The 22,209-nt window shown below is 36.5% G+C and overlaps 1 pseudogene; it reads left to right on the plus strand.

Moving 5' to 3' along the window:
• The first annotated feature begins 2,305 nt into the window (after window positions 1–2,305).
• The window catches only part of LOC120770636, a 55,430-nt pseudogene continuing 35,526 nt past the window's right edge, over window positions 2,306–22,209 (plus strand).

A 22,209-nucleotide genomic window follows, 5' to 3' on the forward strand; every position in this document is an offset into this window, starting at 1 on the left:
ACAATGAACTTACCTGTGCTATTCATAAGTAGCAGGTAGTGACTACAACTAAACGAGAGACAGTTAGCAAGCGCAATTTTCAGGTGCGCTGTTACGCAATTCACTGCATACTTAGTAAACTAAAATTTAAGGACATTTCCGTTATATATTTTTTTCGTAGGCGATAAATTTTTTTGTGTGCAACAGTAATAATTTCTGTTTGTTATGATAATTACGTAGGTAACCTTTCTGCAAAAGATAGTTGGATAAAACAAACTATGAAACGCAGGTATAAAAAGACATTCCCGTACTATAAAAGTCGGGTGTGAAGGCAAATTTCGTCAGTTACTTGTCAACAAGCAAATAAAGTGTTTCTAGGAGTTTCGAAACAGTTATTAAGCTAGAATATAATTCTAAAAAAATTCACTGGTTTGCCTGATACATAATTTAAAATGTTTGTTAAGCATAAAAAAATGTTCTACGGTCTACTAGCTCTGGCAGTGCTGGTGGCGCACAGTGGTGCCGCTTCATACAAGCCGCGGCAAAAAATAGAAGGAATCGAGGTAGGGCTTTGAAATTTGGTACACATCTTTCATATTGCCAAATTAGATGAAAAAAAAAATTGTTAAAATCCGCCCACAACCACGCCCACCTCCCATATAACACAAAAATCAAAAATCGTCCTACAGTAACAAAATTTTCTACAGTGCAATATTTTGTAAATATAAGCTTGTCCAGAAAAAATAAAGCAAATCCGCCCACAACTACACCCATCTCCCATATAATATAATCACAAAAGTTGCAATATTTTCGCTGTTATCACAGCTAGACTGTTAAAAATTGTCAAACGGATTTGAATCAATAAAAATTATTATTTCTCTAAAAATGAAACAAGTCCGCCCAAAACTGCGCCCACCTCCCATATAACATAACCAATAAATATTCAAAAATTATCATATATTATTAATTATTTATTCAACAAGTAATTTTTTAACATCATCGTCCAATTCTAAAGTTTTATTTTTGGGATTTGTTCTGAAACCATTAATAAAAGGATCCGATGAAGCTAAAAGCAAGTGCATTACATCTTGATTTGTAGAAATTCTGTCGCATTTTCTAGAATGATTGAGTCTATATTTCTTGTAATCTTTATTGCGAGCTTCTTGAGCCTCCTCTGATAGCATGCCCAATGGTAAAATAGAGGATGAAACAATTTTACTTCCATGCATTAAAACTTTATGTACCGTCATTGGCATATAGTAAAATTCATAAAGGCTGACATATAACCTCGAAGTTTGCATGCAATAAATTTCAAATTTTTGTGGATCTATTGCTGCTTGACTATTGATTGTATTTAATATTATTTTAAATCTATGCATCAGGTTTTCGTCAACGCCCACAATATAGGCAATTTTAGCAGGATTCTCAAAAAATCTTCGTGAGGTATTGCCATCATTTGTCGTACCCAGTCCCTGCTTCACTACATCAACATTTATTCCCAAGGATGACTTCACATCTGCTTGAATACGTGCTTTTTCATCTGCCTTCAGTTTTTGGTGCGATCGTCAAGCTCTCCATTTGCGAAAATGTTTGTTGTAAGCAATATGCATTAGTTCCAATAATATAATGCATCTAAACTAGTATTTTGTTGTTGTTGTATAACGAGAGACAACTCCAAAAAATAACAACAAAGCAACAAACCGAACAATCAAAAAACAATCAAAACAGCGAAGCAGGCAAAAAAAAAACAAAGCAACGAATCAAGCAAACATACAACGCAGTTGCAGTTGCAGTAGATTAAAATGCTAATTACTCATGAATTGGCAGCTAATTGCAGCTGATTTTTTTTCTGTCGATTAAGGAGATTTTAAAGTTTATTTTGTGTAAGTGGCTAACCTGCGCGCTCCTGCGGACAATAGTTATATTCTGTTGAAGTTGTGAAATATATTATTTTTTTGGACTATGAAAAAACATCATATTAAAAAAAATCTTGAAAAAGAAAGTATACATTTGATGATGTAAATCACATCTATAACATTGGTTTTAATAAATAAAAACTTTACAATTGATATTTTATGGTTAACTTTTGAGTTTTAACCTTTGCAATATTCATCACATTTTTCTGAGTAACTTTGCGTTGATACTTTGTTGGACTTTGACGCTCTCCCAACAAAAAAACATTGAATATATCAAGCCCAAGTATTCGGATAACGTTATTTGATTAGTTCTTAGCTTAAATTGAAAAGATGGTACAAATTTGGAATGATAAAAAAATCCTTTTTTTCCGCTCTGGCACCATTGTGTGGCGCAAGCGGCTGTAACCGATGGTTCCAAAATACTCGCCGTTTACGCATTTCCAGGTAAGAGTCACTACATGATGCATCGTGTATTGATAAGCGAGCTACTGAAGCACGGACATGAGGTATGTACAGACGAATATGGTATACTATATAACTATATATTTTATGTAAAATTTCAAAGAAAACCTGACATCCTTATTATTTTTAATTTCATTCCTCAGATCACCATGCACACACACTCGAACCAGAAACCGTGGCCGTCAATTACACGGAGATACTCATAGAACCGGTTTATGACTTTTGGTCGGAAAGTAAGTGATAATCACTCTTAATACCACATTATATCTATAAAGTAACTACCCATAACTAACACTAAAATTATGCTTTACTTCCAGTACACAGAGTATTCGGCGGTAAAACGATCTATGACATGCGCAATGAATTGGATCTGTTTCTGAAAATGTCTATGGTTCTGGGCCTCTCAACGACAGAGCATGCGCTAGAACAGCCAAAAATAGAAGCGATCATTAACGCAAAGGAAACACAGGGTGTCTATGATCTCTTGCTGGTCGAACAATTCTATCAGGATGCATTGTTAGCCTTGTCACATGTCTACAATATACCCGTTATAAGCGCGGCCACATTTGCACAACAAACATATGAGCCCTTTAAAGCACAAGTGGTATAACTCCATTTTTTTTTTTTTTTTGAGTTAGCTATGGTACTGTATTGAGGAAAATGTGTTCTATTTAATGCAATAACGTGGTAGCTTCTAGTTCCCATAGCAACCTCATAAAAAGCAGAAATTACTAGTGCAGTGAATGCTGCCGCCTATTCGTTGACAGCACAAGTGGTATAATTGACAAATTCACCGTTCGTGCAGTGAATTTCATGGGAGAAAGACTTATTCTCAGTGTTTTTTTGTAATAATTTCTTTAGATGGACTCAGGTGAAGGTAACGGTAGTGAAATTAAGAATTAACTGTTAAGCTGAAAATGGCAAAATTTCTTCACTCGTTTGTTGTTGTTGTAAAACCCAATTTGGTGCTTAATCGAAAATGCTAATTCATGTCGTAATGTTTATACTTTCTCAAATAATTGAACGTAAACTTTGGTTTCAGCCGTTGATGATCCCGGTTCCATAGAGGAAAATGAAGCAGCTGCTAATGTGGAAGGGAGACCCAGTACTCATGAAAGTGGTGAAGCAGAGGAAAATGCAGAAGGAAGGCCCAAGAGAGCCCGGAAAAGGCAGAGAAAGGAATGGAAGCGAAAGAAGCGAAGAAAGGAAAAGGAAGCGAAATTCGGGAGACTCTTACGTCACTAGAAAAAGAAAGCCAATTCCAGAGAAGCAATTTAGCAATCTCGATTGCAAATGCACCAAAAAGTGTTTTAGCAAAATAACAGAAGAAGAACGAAACAAAATATTCTTGGAAAATAGGGACATTCTCTGCCCAAAATGCATTCATTTGTGGTCTTTTGAAACCAATATTACCGGTACGTCGTCGGCCAACCACCGCTGAGAAGAATCGAACAAGTTCAATTGGTTCTATCATAATGTTGCTGGGGAAACCAAACAGGTTTGCAAGAGGTACTTCTTAGAAACATTGAAAATCTCAAATGGAAGAATGACGCGAGCTTTGGAGAAGGTCAAAATGGGCTATCCTCCAGGGGACGAGAAACGGGGTAAGAAGGTGCCTGGTAACAAAACCTCCGATGAACAAATGCCACAAGTAAGAGCCCATATTTCAGCTTTTCCTTCATACGAATCTCACTACACAAGAAAACACAACCCAAATAGGAAATATTTAGCCGATAACTTAAATATACGACTTATGTACAATATGTACATGGAATACGTTGAAAGCCAAGGGCTTCAGCCTGTTAGGGAGCATATATATTGAAGAACTTTTAATAACGAGTTCAATCTGCAATTTCACGCCCCCCATAAAGACACTTGCGTGAAGTGTGATATTTTTTCTAATAAAGTGAAATAATCAACAGATGAAGAAGAAAAGAGAAAGCTCAAGCAGGTCCATGAACTTCATTTACGGAAGGCAGAACAAGCTCGCGATTCCATGAAGGCGGATGCTGGAAAAAGTGCTAACAATGACAGCTACTATGCATTCTCTTTCGATTTGGAGAAGTCCCTGCCTTTCCCGAAATTGGTGTGTCAACAGGCCTACTACACACGTAATATGTACGTATACAATTTAGGTTGCCATGAACTTTCAACGAAAATGGGGTTCATGTATTGTTGGGACGAAGTAAATGGTTCTAAAGGTTCACAAGAAATTTCATCGTGTTTAATTAAACACATAAAATTTAGATCGACAGCAGCCAAACATGTGGTTATGTATAGCGACACATGCACAGGTCAAAACCGTAACTGGAAAATCGCTATGACGTTGATGAAATATGTCCAAAGTCCAGACAATAATGTAGAAATTATGGACCAAAAGTTTATGCAAAGTGGACATTCATTCCTCCCCAATGACTGTGACTTTGCATCTATGGAAAATTTTGGTAAGTCGCAAGAAATATTTACACCTGACGACTGGTATAGAACTATTGCGTTGTCAAGGAAAAAGAATGCCTTTCATGTGACAGTTATGACGATCAGCAGGAAAAAAAGGACGACCGGTTAATGTTTGCATCATTGATCAGGGTAAGCTGTACACAAGTGCTCGGCCTATTTCAAAAGAAAAAAGGAAAGATATGATGGACTTGCTGCCATACATCCCTCCAGTATACCACAATTATTTCGAGGTTCTTGTTACTAGTGAGACTGCGGAAGATATTGGCCCACTTCAGGAAGAATCTCAAGAAAGTGACGATGAATAAAAAAATATTTGAGAAAACGAAACAGATTTCAAACTAATTATAAGTTAAATGAAATCTTAAAAACATTTACAGCACAAATGGTATAATTAATTTTCGGTACTCGATAAAACAAGAGTTAATGGACAAAAAGTTTCAAAAACATCAATTTAAGTTAAACAAGACCTTTTTCTGAAGTTTTATTGAAAAAAGTAGTCCAAAAGTTCAATATTGATTTTTATATACAACTTTTAGCAAACCCTTTAATATCTCGACAGAAGAAAAAGTGGAGTTATACCACTTGTGCTTTAGGGGGCTCATATATGAGTGAAATCAGTGGCGGATTTGCAGTCCTAGCCGCTCTAGGCCCCAGCCATGTGCCGCCACTTTCTTAGCATCCATCATTATAGACTTAAGACATAATTCATGAATTTACTTTATTCCCACTTTTAATTGATTCAGAAAATTGTTTAACTAAAAGCTAGCGGATAAAGCTAGTTTATAATATTTTCTGAAATTTCAGGGATGATTGGACATTTAAATAAAACATTTAAAAATGGTTTCAGGTTTTGTTTTTAATAAAACAATCCATTCGCAATTCAATTTGCTTAAAAGATCAGCTTCTATGTTAAGTAAAGCAAGATCGTTTAACCTCTGCTGCGTCATTGTTGTGCGTAAATAGTTTTTCACTCTCCGCAAACAAGAAAACGATCTTTCTCCAGTACAGTTACTGGCAGGTGTACACACACACATACGAAGAGCAATATCCACGTTTGGGTAAATGGTTTGAAGACCTTCGGTTCGTAACCATTTCAACAAACTGACTGCACTCTTTCGCTCCTCATTTTTTATGCTGCAGTGAGAACGAAAATGAAGACATTCTTCTGGAAAATCGTCTTCTAAGTCAGTAGAATAAATCATTTGCAATGCCTCGGCCTTATCTTCGACTTCTGAGATGTTTAGATTCGTCAGGTTGGTAATAAAGTAAAATTTATTGTAGAGTAATTTATAAGCATCCCGACGTCTTTTCAGTTCTTCTGACAATGTATCAATTACTACTAAAAAAGTATTTATTCCCAAATTTTCACTGCCATTTTTTTGTTGCATCTCTTCACCTGTATTTGTCTCGCCAGGAAGCAGCTTACGCTTTCGATTGCGTCGAAAACCTTTTTCGTATTCCTGTACGAAGGACAGTTTTTCCGTTTTTTTTCGAAATCATCGAAATTCTCTCTTGTTTCGCCAACAAAATGTATTAAAGCCTCGTACAGTTCTATGACAATGGTAATGTCAATTTCCACACTCTGAAGTTTTTTACTTGTGGCGTTAATGCGATCTAGTAACCATCCCCAAAAAACAGCCAGGAGGGCCGTTTCAAAACGTTCCAGTTTCAAACGAATACCTCTTGCTTCGCATATAACGGTTCTCTTCTGTTGTGTGTCATTTTCGATGGTGACTAGCGGTTTATGGATTTCATTCCAGGATTCGCGTAAGCTTTTGCAGGCGTCTGCACGAGCTTAACTGACACGCGCGTAATATATACGATATATATGTACGATGTACGAAATTATTTTATAAGATTATATAAGCATACGGTTAAGATACTTTGCATTTGATTTATTTCTTGTTAATCTTGTTGTTATCAATGATTTTTTTGGCACGATTTGCCGCCCTTAATATCTGGCCGCCTTAGGCTCGGGCCTACTGGGCCTTACGGCAAATCCGCCACTGAGTGAAATGTTTGGCATTATAATATCGTGGTCATACGTGCCTCATGTCTGTCTACCGCTAACGGAACATATGAGTTTTTTCGAGCGCGTCTATAACACGTACATCGCATTGCGCACGGACTTGGACCGCTAGTTTAGGTATTTTCCGAAAATGGATGTGCTGGTGCAGAAATATTTCGGACACTTGCCGAGTAAGTCTTAGATAAAACTTGAAATAAGCCACAATTCTCACCTACTCTTCTTCTACTTTGCAGTAAAATTCCCCAGCATTTCTGAAATGAATAGAAATCTCTCAGCCATACTGATCAACAACTATATGCCATTGTCGACAGGTGAACCCAGAACAGATAACATGATCAATGTCGGTGGCATGCATATCTACCCAACAAAAGCATTGCCCGCTGATATACAGCAATTCCTGGATGAGGCCTATGGCGCTATCTATTTCAGTTTGGGCAGTCAAGTGCAGAGCAAAGATATGCCCAGGCACGCATGTTCCTCAAAGTGTTCGGTCAGCTGAACCAGCGTGTGCTGTGGAAATATAAAAACGATAGCCTTCCGAATTTATATTCGAATATTATGGTGAAGAATTGGCTGCCACAGAATGAATGAATAAAAATGAATAAAAAAGAATTTAATAGTTTATTTCTTTCAATTTCACAGTATCTTAATCTGAAGAAAGCCGAGACCAATGGTTATGGACTTCCAGAGTGACCAGCTATAGAATAGCTTTTATCAACTGCTGCACAACAGCACTTATCGCGACAATATCAAATGCTTCTCGAGCATTTTCTACGATCGCCCCATGGGTCCACGTGATACCGCGCTCTACTGGATCGATTATGTAATACGTCATAAGGGCGGACGGCATTTATGCGCTGCTGGCTTGGACTTGAAGTGGTACCAATTCTATTTGCTGGACGTGATCGCTTCGGTCGTAGCCGCCATCGCTGTTGGCATTGGAGTTCATGTTCAGATCACGGAGAAAGTGAATTTGTATAATTCTATGAATTATTGTAGATTTAAAAAATTATGTGGAATTATTCTTTTAAATGTATATACGTGTCAATTCGAGCAAAATTAAAATATAAAAATAAATATTGGTACTAAATATATGAATTTGTGAAAGGAAATCCCTTTAACATGTATACACTTAGTTGAATCATTGCCATGAACAACTGTTATATAATTGGTTTCCACGATAATCGCATTTACAAAACCGGAAGGGATACGAAAACGAACTAAAATTGAATGTCTAAACTTGTATACATTTCTCCAAATTACATTGGAATTTAAAGGTTAGACAAGCATATATTGACAGTCGAGATTGGCCCCAAGAAAGAACTCAACTAAATGTGGCTGGCTAGTCCAATAGTTGAAGAATTGTGTTCCCTCAAGGAAACTTTCCTTTCTATTGTGTCTTAATGTATGTAATGTGAATCCGGTACTTCTTTCTTCGATTGCTTTCGTGTTGGTGATAACTTTAATTAGCAAAGACTGCATTCATTTAATAATTTATAAAATTACATAGATAATGATGAAATGACTTCGATATACATATGCCACCATGAGCTCTATTATCACTGGATGAGACATTTTGATACATTGCCGTAAGACCTTATAGTCTTGCTATTCCGTTCCATCGTTGCGCTGCAATTCGCAGAGAAAGTGGAAAACCGCTTCCGTATTACTTTTATGCTTGCAGCTGCAGCAACTTTTTCTATTTGATTTTTGGTCAAATAATCGTCCTTCGAATGTTGGATTCTGAGCAATTTTTGGTCGTCAGTCAATTTGTGCGGAACAAACCGTGCACACACCTTTTGTAAGTTCAAATGTTCGGTCAAATGCGTTAAATCGATGTTTTGGAGATGTTCAATTCCATTTCCATGAAATTCAATGATGATTTCGGTTGATTTTTGATGAATTCAAGCACAGTTTCGATGGAATTTCCGGTGATTACGGATTTTGATTGGCCCACATGTTGATCGTCATTTTCTTGCATGTCTTCACGACCACTTTGAAAACATTGAAACCACTCGTGCACTCTGCTAAGGGATAGGAAATCATCATCATGATAAACTTTTTTCATTAAGTGAAACGTTTTGGTATAAGTTTTTCCAATTTTAAAACAAAATTAAATGTTGGCTCTTTGTTCGAAGCTCATTTTCGCACCGATAACACAAACTTAACTTAACTTAACTTAAAACGCAATAACTTCACTTCTAATCAATGAAATGTCATTGACACTTAAAACACAATAACTGCATTTCCAATCAGTGAAATGTCATGAAATTCGCACTGGACAATTGATAAAAACAGCAAATTCTTACGCATCAGTCGATATATAGATGGCTCCACCAGTCGGCGCTAGATTCAAAAAGACTCATGTTTACTTTCATGACATTTCATCGATTGGAAGTGAAGTTGTTGCGCTTTAATATATATAATATTGCTTATTGCGTGAAATTAAATTTAATTACAGATAGCAGAATCTTTCGGCCTTATGTCTTTTGTATACTTAATTAAATACTAAAACAATCAAGTAAGTTATAATTCTGAGTAATTATCAGAGAAAAATTAAAATTGTATAATAGTTATAATTCCACTTCCTCATTCATCTGAAGACAAGTAAAATTCATTTCATTAGATAAAACTTACTTTTAAAATGAATGTTTAAATACGGGTCCCAAACTCGATGTAGTCATACATACTTATAGCTCTGGTACTCTAAAGTTAGAACTTAGCCATCCCTTACTTGTTTTGTTTTTATTTCACCATCTTTTTCTGCCCATCTTTGTTTGGTGCCTCTCAGTGTCAACAACTTTTTGGCCTGAAGATTTGATGTGATCGTTGACTGCAGCAACCAACAGATTAAAGATAGCAGGGTATAATCGGACACTTAGGCAGCATTAGCATCACAGAATTCATGGTTGTTAAGAAAAGCCCTACTAGCATGAGCGGATTATAGCTAAAATTTTTGCTTGCCCTCCGCACTGCTTAATTCTGATATGACATGCTTTTACTTAAATATATCTGGTAGTGTTGTGTACCCTATTCTATTGTGATGAGAGTTAAATATGAATGCACTTTCCAGCTAATTTTAAAAGCTCGAGAAAATAAGTTGCATTCATAATTTTTTGTAATCAACTGAAAAATTCTTTAGGTTAATTGAATTTTTTAAATGGCATGTATGGTTAAGTAAAGAAAGAGTAAAATAGATAATTATTTATTATGTAAAATTGCTTGAAGCATAATAAAGTTTTATTACTCTTATATTTGGAATTTTATAAGAAATATTTTTTATTTGGCAATTTGTGATTTTTCTGAATTTGGTCACTAACAATAAATCAGTTACAATTCCATTAAGATCTCGGATTAATTTGAATTGAACTTTTTATTCCATTTAAATGTGGATATCACGAAATTTCTTTAAATTATTTGAACCTAAAAAATGTTATTAAGAGTTCTGAAACATTTTTATTAAGTACTAGCTGACCCGGCAAACTTCGCACCGCCTAATTACACAATACTTTTTTAATTTTTTTGAAATTTGCTGCTTTTAGATTTTTAGGAATACTAAAGAATTATAGTATAGATGCACAGCAAAGAGACGTTAACATTTCAAGTGACATTTTACCATAGACAATTTTTTTTAGTGCATACTGACGTTTTTTTTTGAGGATGGCCATGGTTAAGAAAAGAAAAAGAACTACATCTGTCATCGAGAAAATAAAGAATTCAAACAACTATAATATATTTATAGTGAAGCTATATATCCCTCAACTCCTTAAAATTCATTGTCCGTTTTGTAAAAAGGGGATGGAACGGCAGAAAAAAAATAATAACTGTCCAGATTGTATTAAATTATTATTAAGATGCGACGAATGCTACAACATAATCGCTGTTACCTTCAGATTTTGTACCAAGTGTGGTAAGAATGTAGAACGAATAATACGCGTGAACAGGGCAAAAGTACAAAAAAATATATTAAAGCAAAAGCTGCTATCTAAACCAAAACACGTTTCTACAATGCCATCTTCATCATCCGAGGAGACATTCTGTGAATTAAATTTATCGGCCGAAGACATACAGGACATTCAAGTTATTGAAGACAGCCAAAAGCCCAACATCAAGAATTTTCTGGTAGATATTGATGTTATTGAAGACAGCCAGCAGCTCAACATTGATAATGTTCTGATCGAATCAGATTTGTCCGAGTCGCCTAGTATTTCCTGGTTCCTGGCGAGCCAAGTGGTTCCCAAGTAGATGGAGTCAAGTTGATGGAAATAAAGAGTTACTAATACACGTTGACATTAAGGATCCAAATGCACATATTATATACGTATTAAGCCATTTATTTATATTTATACTCTTCATATACAAAAATTTAAAATTTTCTTGGATGTGCTCGTTTCTGGACTGTGAACATGATAAACAAATCTTTGCTTAAATTAATTCATAACTGTGTTGTATGATCATATACAGCTAATTAATATAGTGCTTTCCGGTAGACAATATTTTTAGTTTTTTTTTGCGGTGCGTAAATAAATAAGGATGTTGGTTTTCCGACACGCGAACACGCAACGTATAATTGTCCATGTGCGAAACAGGGAAACTCTAAGTTTATTCCGCAAACTTGCAAACGATTGGCCTTGCGATTTATTTATGGTCATCTCAAACGCCAGACGCACGGAAAATTGCAACCTCTTAAAATCAAATGGCAAATCCAAGTTGGAATCATAGGTATTCGTGGGATTAAGACATCCTCTCCTTTGTATTTTCCTTTGATTATTTTAGCTTCATGAGTTTCTTCACAACCAATCTTGTTCCATTGCAAAGTCGAGGTTGATTAATATTACGCAGCATGATGACAACTGACCCTACCTTTAATTTCAAATTATATGGTGGTAGTCCAGGCAAGTCCAATGAATTTAAAAATTCTGTAGGATAGTTGACTACGTCATCCTGGTTTGTGGCCGTGTCAACTGATTTGTACGTAAACAACTCTCTTGGAAGGAAATTCTGAATGGTAGCATTGAGATCATCGACATCTTTGTTTTTTGCTGCCACTATTGCTCGTTCACTTAGCCAATCGTGCTTATTAAATTGTTGTTTAATGTCCGGAAAAACACGCTGAATTAGCTCCTTTTTCGATTCTGTGAAGTGACAGAAATCTGTGGGAAAAGTCATTAATCCGATCGAGCTGTCAACTGCGACCTTACCATTGCCAACATCCAGCAACTGCTTCGAAAACACAGTCGCAGTTTGATCTTGTTGCAAAAACACTCGCATGTTAGTAGTTAATTGTAGTGTCTTTACGTGCCGTCACAAATTTGATGATTTTAGACATGCGTTTATTTCGTCAGCAACAGTCGATCGAGGAATTACTGGAAGAGTCTGACGAAAATCACCTGACAACAGTATCAAAGCTCCACCAAAAATGTTTTAGTTATCACGTAAATCTTTTAACGTCCTATCTAGTGCCTCCAGCGACCTCTTGTGGGCCATTGTGCATTCGTCCCAAATTATCAATTTGCATACTTGGAGAGTCTTCGCCATAGCGCTATTTTTGGCAATGTTGCAAACTGGCGTTTCGTTGATCTGCATGTTTAATGGTAATTTTAAGGCTGAATGTGCAGTTCGTTCGCCTTCTAATAAAGTTGCTGCTATTCCAGATGAAGCCAACGCTAGGGCTACCTCATCTTGCGATCGGATCTTTGCTAATAGCAATGAAATTAGGAACGTTTTCCTAGTACCCCCAGGAGAATCAAGAAAGTAAATCCCCCCAGACCCACTGTTTACAGCTTGTGTTAAACGATCGTACGCAATCCTTTGTTCTTCGTTCAATTGCGGAACAGTTGTGCGAACTGCTTCGGTCATAGCTTGAGTATCGTACTAGAGTTCTCTTTGCAACGCATGGTTTAATGCATCTTGCATAGCACGGTTGGGTGCTGTCAGCCCAAACACGACAATACTTTATTTGCCATCAACAAACACATATCTTCTATTATGATCAATGTGTCATTGTAAATCTCTGTCGTAATTTCCAATGTAGGATTCAAAGTTTCACAACGCACGCGATGCAACACATCCTCAGACATGTCATCCCTATATTTCATCCACAAATCATTCGGATTTGAGGGGAAACATGTCGATATTATAATCGCAAACAGTGTGCGAATTTGATGCAGCGATGAAGATATCACGGAATCCTTGAGCGTATCATCCCAATGCGAATCGTTTTCAAGCAACCGTAATAATTGACACGCCTCACGGTAAGTCGCACACAGATGTCCATCAACTGTTCGCAATTGTTGAAAAGATGTCGGACCAGGAACATTCACCAATAACAATCTAAGATAATAACATTCATCGTTATTAAGATGTACTGTATATATACGGCCTATAGCATCTGTGGCAAATACATTTTCATATCCTTCAAGTGGTGTTCCTTGTTTACGACGCTGAAAAGACTTTGATGATGCGTTCCATGTGTAGTAGCGCGGCATATCGGCTTACAGCAAAGTGCGAGCGAATTGATCAGTTGCACAAATTGAGAAGAAAACTATCAATGTGGTCACAGGTGGACGTGCCGCTCTATCCACAGCTTGTTTGGGTTGAAATACACTCGTTGTCCATTTTCTAAATGAACTGCCAAATGCAATACAGTGGGATGTCTTTCGTGAATTGCAAACGAAAATATGCGACAAATAGCCTCATTGCTGCTTACATAGCGACCCATCTGATAGTGAGACACTTCATCATTTACATATGTACTTTATGGATTTCACAGAGTTACAAAATTCCACGTTGATGTGAGCTTCAATAACAATAAGGGCGAGAACGGCACAATCCAGCGATTGTCTACATGAAAATCTTGTCCTTTTATCTTGACATCTACAGATCGTCCACCGTCCTCAACTGATCGCCGACGATGCAATGGGTAACCATCGATTCCCGAGATGGTTTCAGCAAGCAAGTTTCTCGGGTACCGTTTGGAGCACTTGCCGTCGATCATACAGGGTGAGCTGTTGTTGAAAACTCCGCAAGGTTCATGTATCATGTGTTTAGTTACTATCGTATGCAATTTTGGGTCAACCGTTTCATCAGGAATTTCGGCTGAAATAATGGAATCAATTTCTTCTGGCCTTATTTTGTCAACCAACCAGACTAATATATGAGCATGTGGCAAACCACGCTTTTGCCACTCAACAGAGTACATCCAACAACGTACTTGGCCATACACACGATGCTTTGTAATGAAATTCATTAAAGATTTTAATTTTTGCTTGTAAACTCTGGCTGTGATGTCATGCCTATTAAGTGGTGTTTGGTTGTGTAGCAGTTCTTTTTATTATTTCAATCCATTGTGGGTTACAGGTGAATGTAATAAATAGGTCTGGACGGCCATACTTTCGAACATAAGACATCGCATCTTGAGCGTACTTGTGCATGTGGCGCGGGCTTCCGATGTAAGTGGCCGGTAAAATTGCCATTCTTCCTACATTATTTACATTGCCGTCAGCATTGCTTGCATCGCGAAGATGAATGTACTCTTCAGATCGAAGCTGCTGTTGGTTAAGACGGATGTATGTCAATCTTTCAGTCTCAATTTTGACGTACATGTCCACTGCATACTGATGAAAGAGCCGTTGACACATCAAAATGTGATTTACTTCACCTTCACGGATCATGAGTCTGTATGCATAATAATTCATGGCACTGACCGGGAATCAAAGTTATGGAAGTCAATATTCTGGAATTCAAAATTCTGGATAACGAAATTCTAAATTGCAAAATTCTGAATTGCAAAATTCTGAATGGCAAAATTCTGAATGGCAAAATTCTGAATGGCAAAATTCTGAATGGCAAAATTCTGTAATTAGTGATTAAAAATTCGTGTTGATAACAAAAAAAGTGCGCATTTTTAATCATTAATTACAGAATTTTGCCATTCTGTAATCATATGTTTTATTGCCTAGTAAGTAGTTTTTTACAATTGCATGATTGTATTTGTTATTGTTATTTCTTTGTTTGCTGTTGTTCATTTACTTTTTTGTACTACCATAATGATTTAGTTGACTACGTAGCTACATATACATATATGTACTGACTAAGCAATGTGTTACTGCAATTTCATTAATAAAAACGTGCTAAATATTTTTGTGAAATGATGGAAAATATAACTGTGGTGAAGTCCAATAAAGGAAAAGACATGTTACACGTCGACGGCTACTTCTTCTATGTATTTAGAACGAAAAAATAAGAAAACATTTAACTGGACTTGTTCTGAACGAATTAAAAACAAATGTACCGTGCGTATTGTCACACAATTTGATGGCTGTGAACATGTTATACGAAAAAAAAGAAATGAACATTCTCATGATCCATTAATGTAGTATCTATTTGATCTTTTTTTGTTAATAATGTTGTTTTTTGTCTTTCCGATAAACATGTTTGAATTTTGGAATTATTTTGGAGGTTATGTTTTGTTTATGTTATATTATTATGTATGTATAAGCAAATTTATATAAGATACACGATTTAACTCAAATTTTGGTGAAAAAATTTCCAGAATTAATTCTGGAAAACGTAAATTGCGGAATTATGAAACACCAGAATTTTAAAATGCAGCCAAAAAAGGCGAAGGAATTGCGGAATTCCGATTTCCAGAATTTTGTCGACCCAGAATTTTGTTTCCGGAATTTCGACTTCAGAATTTTGATTTTAGAATTTTGACCGTTTCCCTATTAAAATGGTACCCATCTTCTCCCTGCCAGAAAATTAATGGGTATTGTAAAGCATCATAAGCTCTATGCGTACATATACACGTTTCAATTCATTACACGTTTCAATTCGTTGTTCCGGCGATGAAGTACAATATCTCTTGATTGCAAATTCTCTCCAACAACGACAATAGCCACTTCATCTATTGTCGGTGAATTAAACCTCCTTGCATGCTTTCCAGCAGGTGTTTTGTCGGCTCTTATTACAATATTATGGCTGTCTGATGGCATCCGATCCAGTGTCATTTTGAACATCTTCACTAATTCATTATTCTCGTGAAGAAATGTTTGCAGTTGTTGGACAATGATTCGCTTGACGGTTGGATTATGACCACAACGTGTATCAACTTCCACATCTTGATTGCCCATAAAATAAATTTGCAAAATTTATGATCTGCATCTGGCACTGGCAGCATTGCCCCCAGTAGGTGATGAATTTGTCCTTGTATCTGTAATTGTTTAAGAACTGGTTAAATTAATTGTGATACATTTACAAATTAGAATTTCACTAAAACAATTATGGTATACTACCTTGAAAGTAGGCATGAACCCGTCTTGTACTACATGCGTTGCACCAAACGATGTCATTTGGAAGCAATTATTATATTTTTGGATGTTAGCCAAGAAGTGTTTAGACTCACTTTCCATCCCATTAAGTAATGAGTGTAACGGTTCAGGTGGTGGAACCAATTGAGGCAATTGTACATTGCCACCAGCACAACATAATCCTGCAGGTTCACTACTGTACTTTAATGCTTTGCAATGTTGACAAATGATTGACATTTCTCCAATCGTCACAGATTTGTCGGCACTATAATCAAATTCCGGATCGTAGGAAAATGCTCCTCGTTCGAGGTTTACAGGAGCATTGCGTCTGCGGAATCGATTAAATTCGTTATCCCGTGCTCGCTGCTGTTGTGATCGATGTGCACGAACTCGTTCCATTCTCCCCCTATCCACTTGATAGTTATTTACTCTTGAACGTAATTCTCCCATACTTGTACGACTGTTATCATTTTCAGCATCTCGCTGGTTATTAGTGCGGTTGGAGCGTAAAGTAGCTCGTTGCACATTTACACGACTTCGACGACCTATGTCAGGTCGTTTTCTTTTCCTCGGCATTGTAAGCAGCGAGAAGAAAATCACTTTTAGCAGTATTTCAATATTTCTCCAATTAAATGTTTCTTTTTTTAACATGAGATGACAAAACCAAGGATGTTAAAGTAGGAGCGCAGCAAAAAGTCTCTAAATTTATGGACAAAACAATGTAACGTTCGGATACACGTGCTTTTTACATGAGATGACAAAACAATGGAACGTTCGGATACACTTATTACTTACTTATTACTTTCTTATTTCTCCAATTAAATGTTTCTTTTTTTTAACATGAGATGACAAAACCAAGGATGTTAAAGTAGGAGCGCAGCAAAAAGTCTCTAAATTTATGGACAAAACAATGTAACGTTCGGATACACGTGCTTTTTACATGAGATGACAAAACAATGGAACGTTCGGATACACTTATTACTTTCTTATTTCTCCAATTAAATGTTTCTTTTTTTTTTTAACATGAGATGACAAAACCAAGGATGTTAAAGTAGGAGCGCAGCAAAAAGTCTCTAAATTTATGGACAAAACAATGTAACGTTCGGATACACGTGCTTTTTACATGAGATGACAAAACAATGGAACGTTCGGATACACTTATTACAGGGCATCTCGACAGGATAGAATTTATAGAATACTAACTGTTATTGCCATTGCCAAATCTGTATGTGGGCATTTGCTATCATGATATAAACATTTGCACAAAAGCGTAGGGTAGGTAGGTTCGAGATGATGTAGCATATGCTTTGAGCTCTTGAAAAATTTATTTTATCATTTGCGAAATGCCGTCGGGTAGGTAGCTGATGTAGGGCACGTTTTGAGCTCCTGAACTCCTTAAATCTTTTGTGTGGAACATAAAAAAAGGATAAATATCCTTTTGTTTACAAATGTATTTTTGGAAAAAATAAGATAATAACAAAGGATAAAGATCCCTTTTTTTACAAATGTATTTCTGGGGAAAAATAAGAATTTATATTTTTGGACTACTATATAATAATTGTGGCATAACTTTTATATACCAATTAAAATAATAAATTTAAAATGAGAAATGATATTTTGATTTATGCTTGTATAAGTTTATTAAGTTTAAGACTTCCCAACCCAATTTGCATAATATTTCTATAAATTAACAATATTATACTAAATATTAAATGTTATTTTGAAAATGTACTTTATTTTTATAATATAACACAACCGTCTTAACTCGCTCTTCTAATTTTCATATTACCAAAATTAAAATGCCGTCGGCATATGTGGAAATGGGATATGTTGCCTCTTCGAAATTTTCATATAAATGAAAACTGCGCTGTTAAACTGCTGAAGAGACAGCTTCTAGCTTACGATATATGGCAAACTATGTAGTATTCTATATCTAGTAAGCAATGAGCAATGTGGAGTCTGCACAGGCAGAGATGCCCCGTTATTATAATAAAAGTATTTTTGAGAGTTGGTAACATATTTGTAAGGTTGGCACCATCAAACATGTCAACACATTAATTATATTTATATTTTGAAATTAAAATAATAAATTTAAAATGAGAAATGATATTTTGATTTATGCTTGTATAAGTTTATTAAGTTTAAGACTTCCCAACCCAATTTCCATAATATTTCTATAAATTAACAATATTAAACTAAATATTAAATGTTATTTTGAAAATGTACTTTATTTTTATAATATGACACAACCGTCTTAACTCGCTCTTCTAATTTTCATATTACCAAAATTAAAATGCCGTCGGCATATGTGGAAATGGGATATGTTGCCTCTTCGAAATTTTCATATAAATGAAAACTGCGCTGTTAAACTGCTGAAGAGACAGCTTCTAGCTTACGATATATGGCAAACTATGTAGTATTCTATATCTAGTAAGCAATGAGCAATGTGGAGTCTGCACAGGCAGAGATGCCCCGTTATTATAATAAAAGTATTTTTGAGAGTTGGTAACATATTTGTAAGGTTGGCACCATCAAACATGTCAACACATTAATTATATTTATATATTTTGAAATTTGAAATTGAAATTTAAATACACGATGTTATGAGCAAAGTTGATATTATGTTGTCGATTCAAAAGTCTTGTTTTAATGCGTTCTTCAATTCGAGTGGAACTGAGAGTACAAATACCGTCAAATGTTTGACAGCAAGTAAGTGGTCAACTTTTATATGGGAAAATGGAATTGTCGTTTTACTCTATCTTACTCGTAATTTTTCCTTATTTGCTCACCGTTTAGACCTACCCTGGACTACGACAAACATTTTAAAACCAAAGTCAGCTCAATCGGCCCAGCCGTTCTCGAGTTTTAATCAGACTAACGAACAACAATTCATTTTTATTTATATAGATATGTGGCATCCAAAATCGAACAGTCGGAGCATACTTTTCAAGAAACAAATCAACATTTTATTTCATTTGACTATATCAGTAAATCGAGTTGTCCATATCCCACATATTTATTAAACGGGTACAATTTTTATTTAAAATACGTCCCTCATAAGCCCTGACGACCAAATGACGAACGAATGAATGACGAACATATTCACACTCATGTGAAACATATATGTATGTATAGTTATGTACGAGAGGACAAGTTAATCTAGTGTAGTATATCTGCTTGGTATTGATACGCAATAGACCAATTTTAGTTAGACTTTCAAATTGCCTCTTACTCTTTCGCACTAAGTCTGCTCGTAAAATTATTGGTAGGAATATTGTAACGTAAAATATTGTAAAAGCTTGTATGTGATTTGGTTCAGCTTTTGGACAGCGATGTCAGTGTTAGCAAATTTACAAGTTAGTATTTCTGTTGTTTGTAGAGTTGTAGAGAACTATAGATGCTCTTAGAAAAAAAATTGTATATTTCATAATAACTTAAGTTCCATATGGTAGGTAGGTAGGTAGGTAGGAGTGCCGCCCTATCGGGCTCAATTAACACTTGATATGCCATTTTAATGCACTGTTCGTAGAACCTCCTGTATCTGCTATTACGTTTCACCTTCTCTTTCAAACCATTTTGAGGTTTCGATGAAACTACTTATGTCCGCTATGCTTTTAGTGGAAATCCATTCAAGGTTTGGTGCTAGATGGATTCCAAGTGTTTTGTGTCGGATCTGAGCTAGAGCTGGGCATTCACAGAGAAAGTGGAAGATTGTTTCCTTGTTCCCTGCTACTCCGCAGCCACGGCAGATGTCATTGTAGGGCATACCAATTTTGAATGCGTGTTCTCCAAATGGCCAGTGCCCTGTTGTGGTAGCTGTTACTCTGTAAATACTTTTCCTTGACCTATTTAGTAAGTCGTTGGTTCTTTTCCTGTCATATGTTGGCCATAATTGTTTAGTTATGACGCATTTTGTGATGTTTTTCCACCTGTTATTTGCAATTTGTTGAAATTGTCTATTGATCTCTCCTTTGATCGATCTTAGTGGACTTGGTATTATCTCCGCCACGGATTCGTTGAGGAAAGCTCCTGCCTTTGCCAAATCGTCTGCTTTTTCGTTACCGAAAATGTTCCTGTGGCCGGGAACCCAGATCAAGTTTAGTTGGAGCATGTCTTTTATTGCGCTTAGTGCTCTCTTGCAGTTGTGTACTGTGCTGGAGTTTGTCATGGGTGAAGACAAGGCCAGGAGCGCCGCCTGGCTATCCGTAAATATAGTTGCTTTGTTTATATTCCCGTGGTTTTCTAACAGAGCTTCGCAGGCTTTTTCTATGCCTAGTACTTCTGCTTGGAAGATGCTAGCCGAGTTCGGTAGACGTATAGAGAGAGATATGCCAAGATCAGAGGAGAACACCCCCGTGCCTACTCCACAGTCCATTTAGGACCCGTCGGTATAGGCTGAGATGGTATCTTCCTCTTCTATTGAGCCTCTTCTCCATTCTCGTCTAGATGGTATCCTTACCTGGAAGTGTCTATTGAAATCCAGCTTTGGGAGAATGTAGTCTGATTTATTAATGGTGAGCTTGTTTAGGATTACACTATGTCCATAGTTCTGCTGGTTCCAACCTCCCAATTCTTTTATTCTTGTCGCAGCAATAGCTGCTGTTTTTTGAATAAAAATGTCCATTGGTAGTTGATGCAGTATCACGTTGAGCGCATCAGTCGGACATGACCTGATTGCCCCAGTAACACCCGCACATGCTGCTCTTTGTATACCATTTAATTTTTTAATGTTGTATTGCTTGTTTAGCGCTGGCCATCATACCAGAGATCCATATGTAAGTATAGGTCTTATGACCGCCGTATACATCCACATGACTATACTTGGTTTGAGGCCCCAATTCTTGTTGACGATTCTCTTACAAGTATAGTAAGCCATGTATGCTTTGTTTATTCTTTTTTCTATATTTATTTTCCAGGACAATTTGGTGTCAATCTCCACCCCCATCTAGTCCATTGTTTTTAGCCAATAGGTTTAACCTTCGAAGTGCTCTTTCCATAATCTCGCTGACTGTCGAAGGAAACATGCCTGATACCAACAACACTATATCGTCTGCATACGCCACTGCTTTCACTCCTCCACCGTTTAGTTGGTGGAGTATTTCGTTCAGCGCTACAACCCATAGGAGCGGAGAGAGGACCCCTCCTTGAGGCGTCCCTCTACTCACATAGCTTGTTTGTGTTGCAGCGCCGTTTGAAGCTATAATTTTCCTATTCTCAAGCATCGAAAGTATCCATCTGCACACAGTGTCGTCTATGCCACCATGTGCCAGAGAGTTAATTATCGCATTTACTTCTATGTTATTGAAGGCGCCCTCTATGTCTAGAAAAGCAGCCATGGTGTATTGTTTGTGGTGTAGTGATTTTTCAATTACACTTATCACCTCGTGAAGGGCAGTTTCGGTTGATCGGCCCTTTATGTAAGCATGTTGGGACTTCGATAACTTCTCCGCCATTATTGTTTTTACGTGTAGATCTATTAGTCTTTCCAGTACCTTCAGCATAAAGGAGGTAAGGCTTATAGGTCTAAAGTCCTTGGCATTTTCGTGTGTTCTTCTGCCGGGTTTTGGAAGGAACACAACTTTACTTCTTTTCCAACTTCTTGGGATGTAGGATAATTGAATGCTAGCTTTGTATATATTTTCAAGTCTTTGAACCATTTTGCAACATTATGGGCATAATCCCGTCAGGACCTGCCGCTTTAAATGGTGCAAAACTATTTATGGCATACTTGATTTTGCTTTTGTCTATTATTTTGGTTGAACCGTCGTTGAAGGTGTTTGCTGACTCCCGGGGAAGTGTGTTGTAATTAGTACCTCCAGAGACTCTTTTGCCGAGGAGGTCCAATCACTTCCCTCCGTCCTAATGTAGGCAGTGTTAATATGATCTTTGGATAGCATTTTGCTCAGCCTAGCGGTTTCTCTGCAACTTTCTATCGATGTACAGAAAGATCGCCAAGAGTCATTTTTTGCTTTCCTGACTGCTTTTTTGTATCTTTTCATAATATCTTTATATGGCTGCCATATTTTGGTTCTAAAACACTCATTGAAAGCTTTCC

The sequence above is a fragment of the Bactrocera tryoni genome, chromosome 3, assembly GCF_016617805.1.
Source record: "Bactrocera tryoni isolate S06 chromosome 3, CSIRO_BtryS06_freeze2, whole genome shotgun sequence".
Classification (NCBI taxonomy): domain Eukaryota; kingdom Metazoa; phylum Arthropoda; class Insecta; order Diptera; family Tephritidae; genus Bactrocera; species Bactrocera tryoni.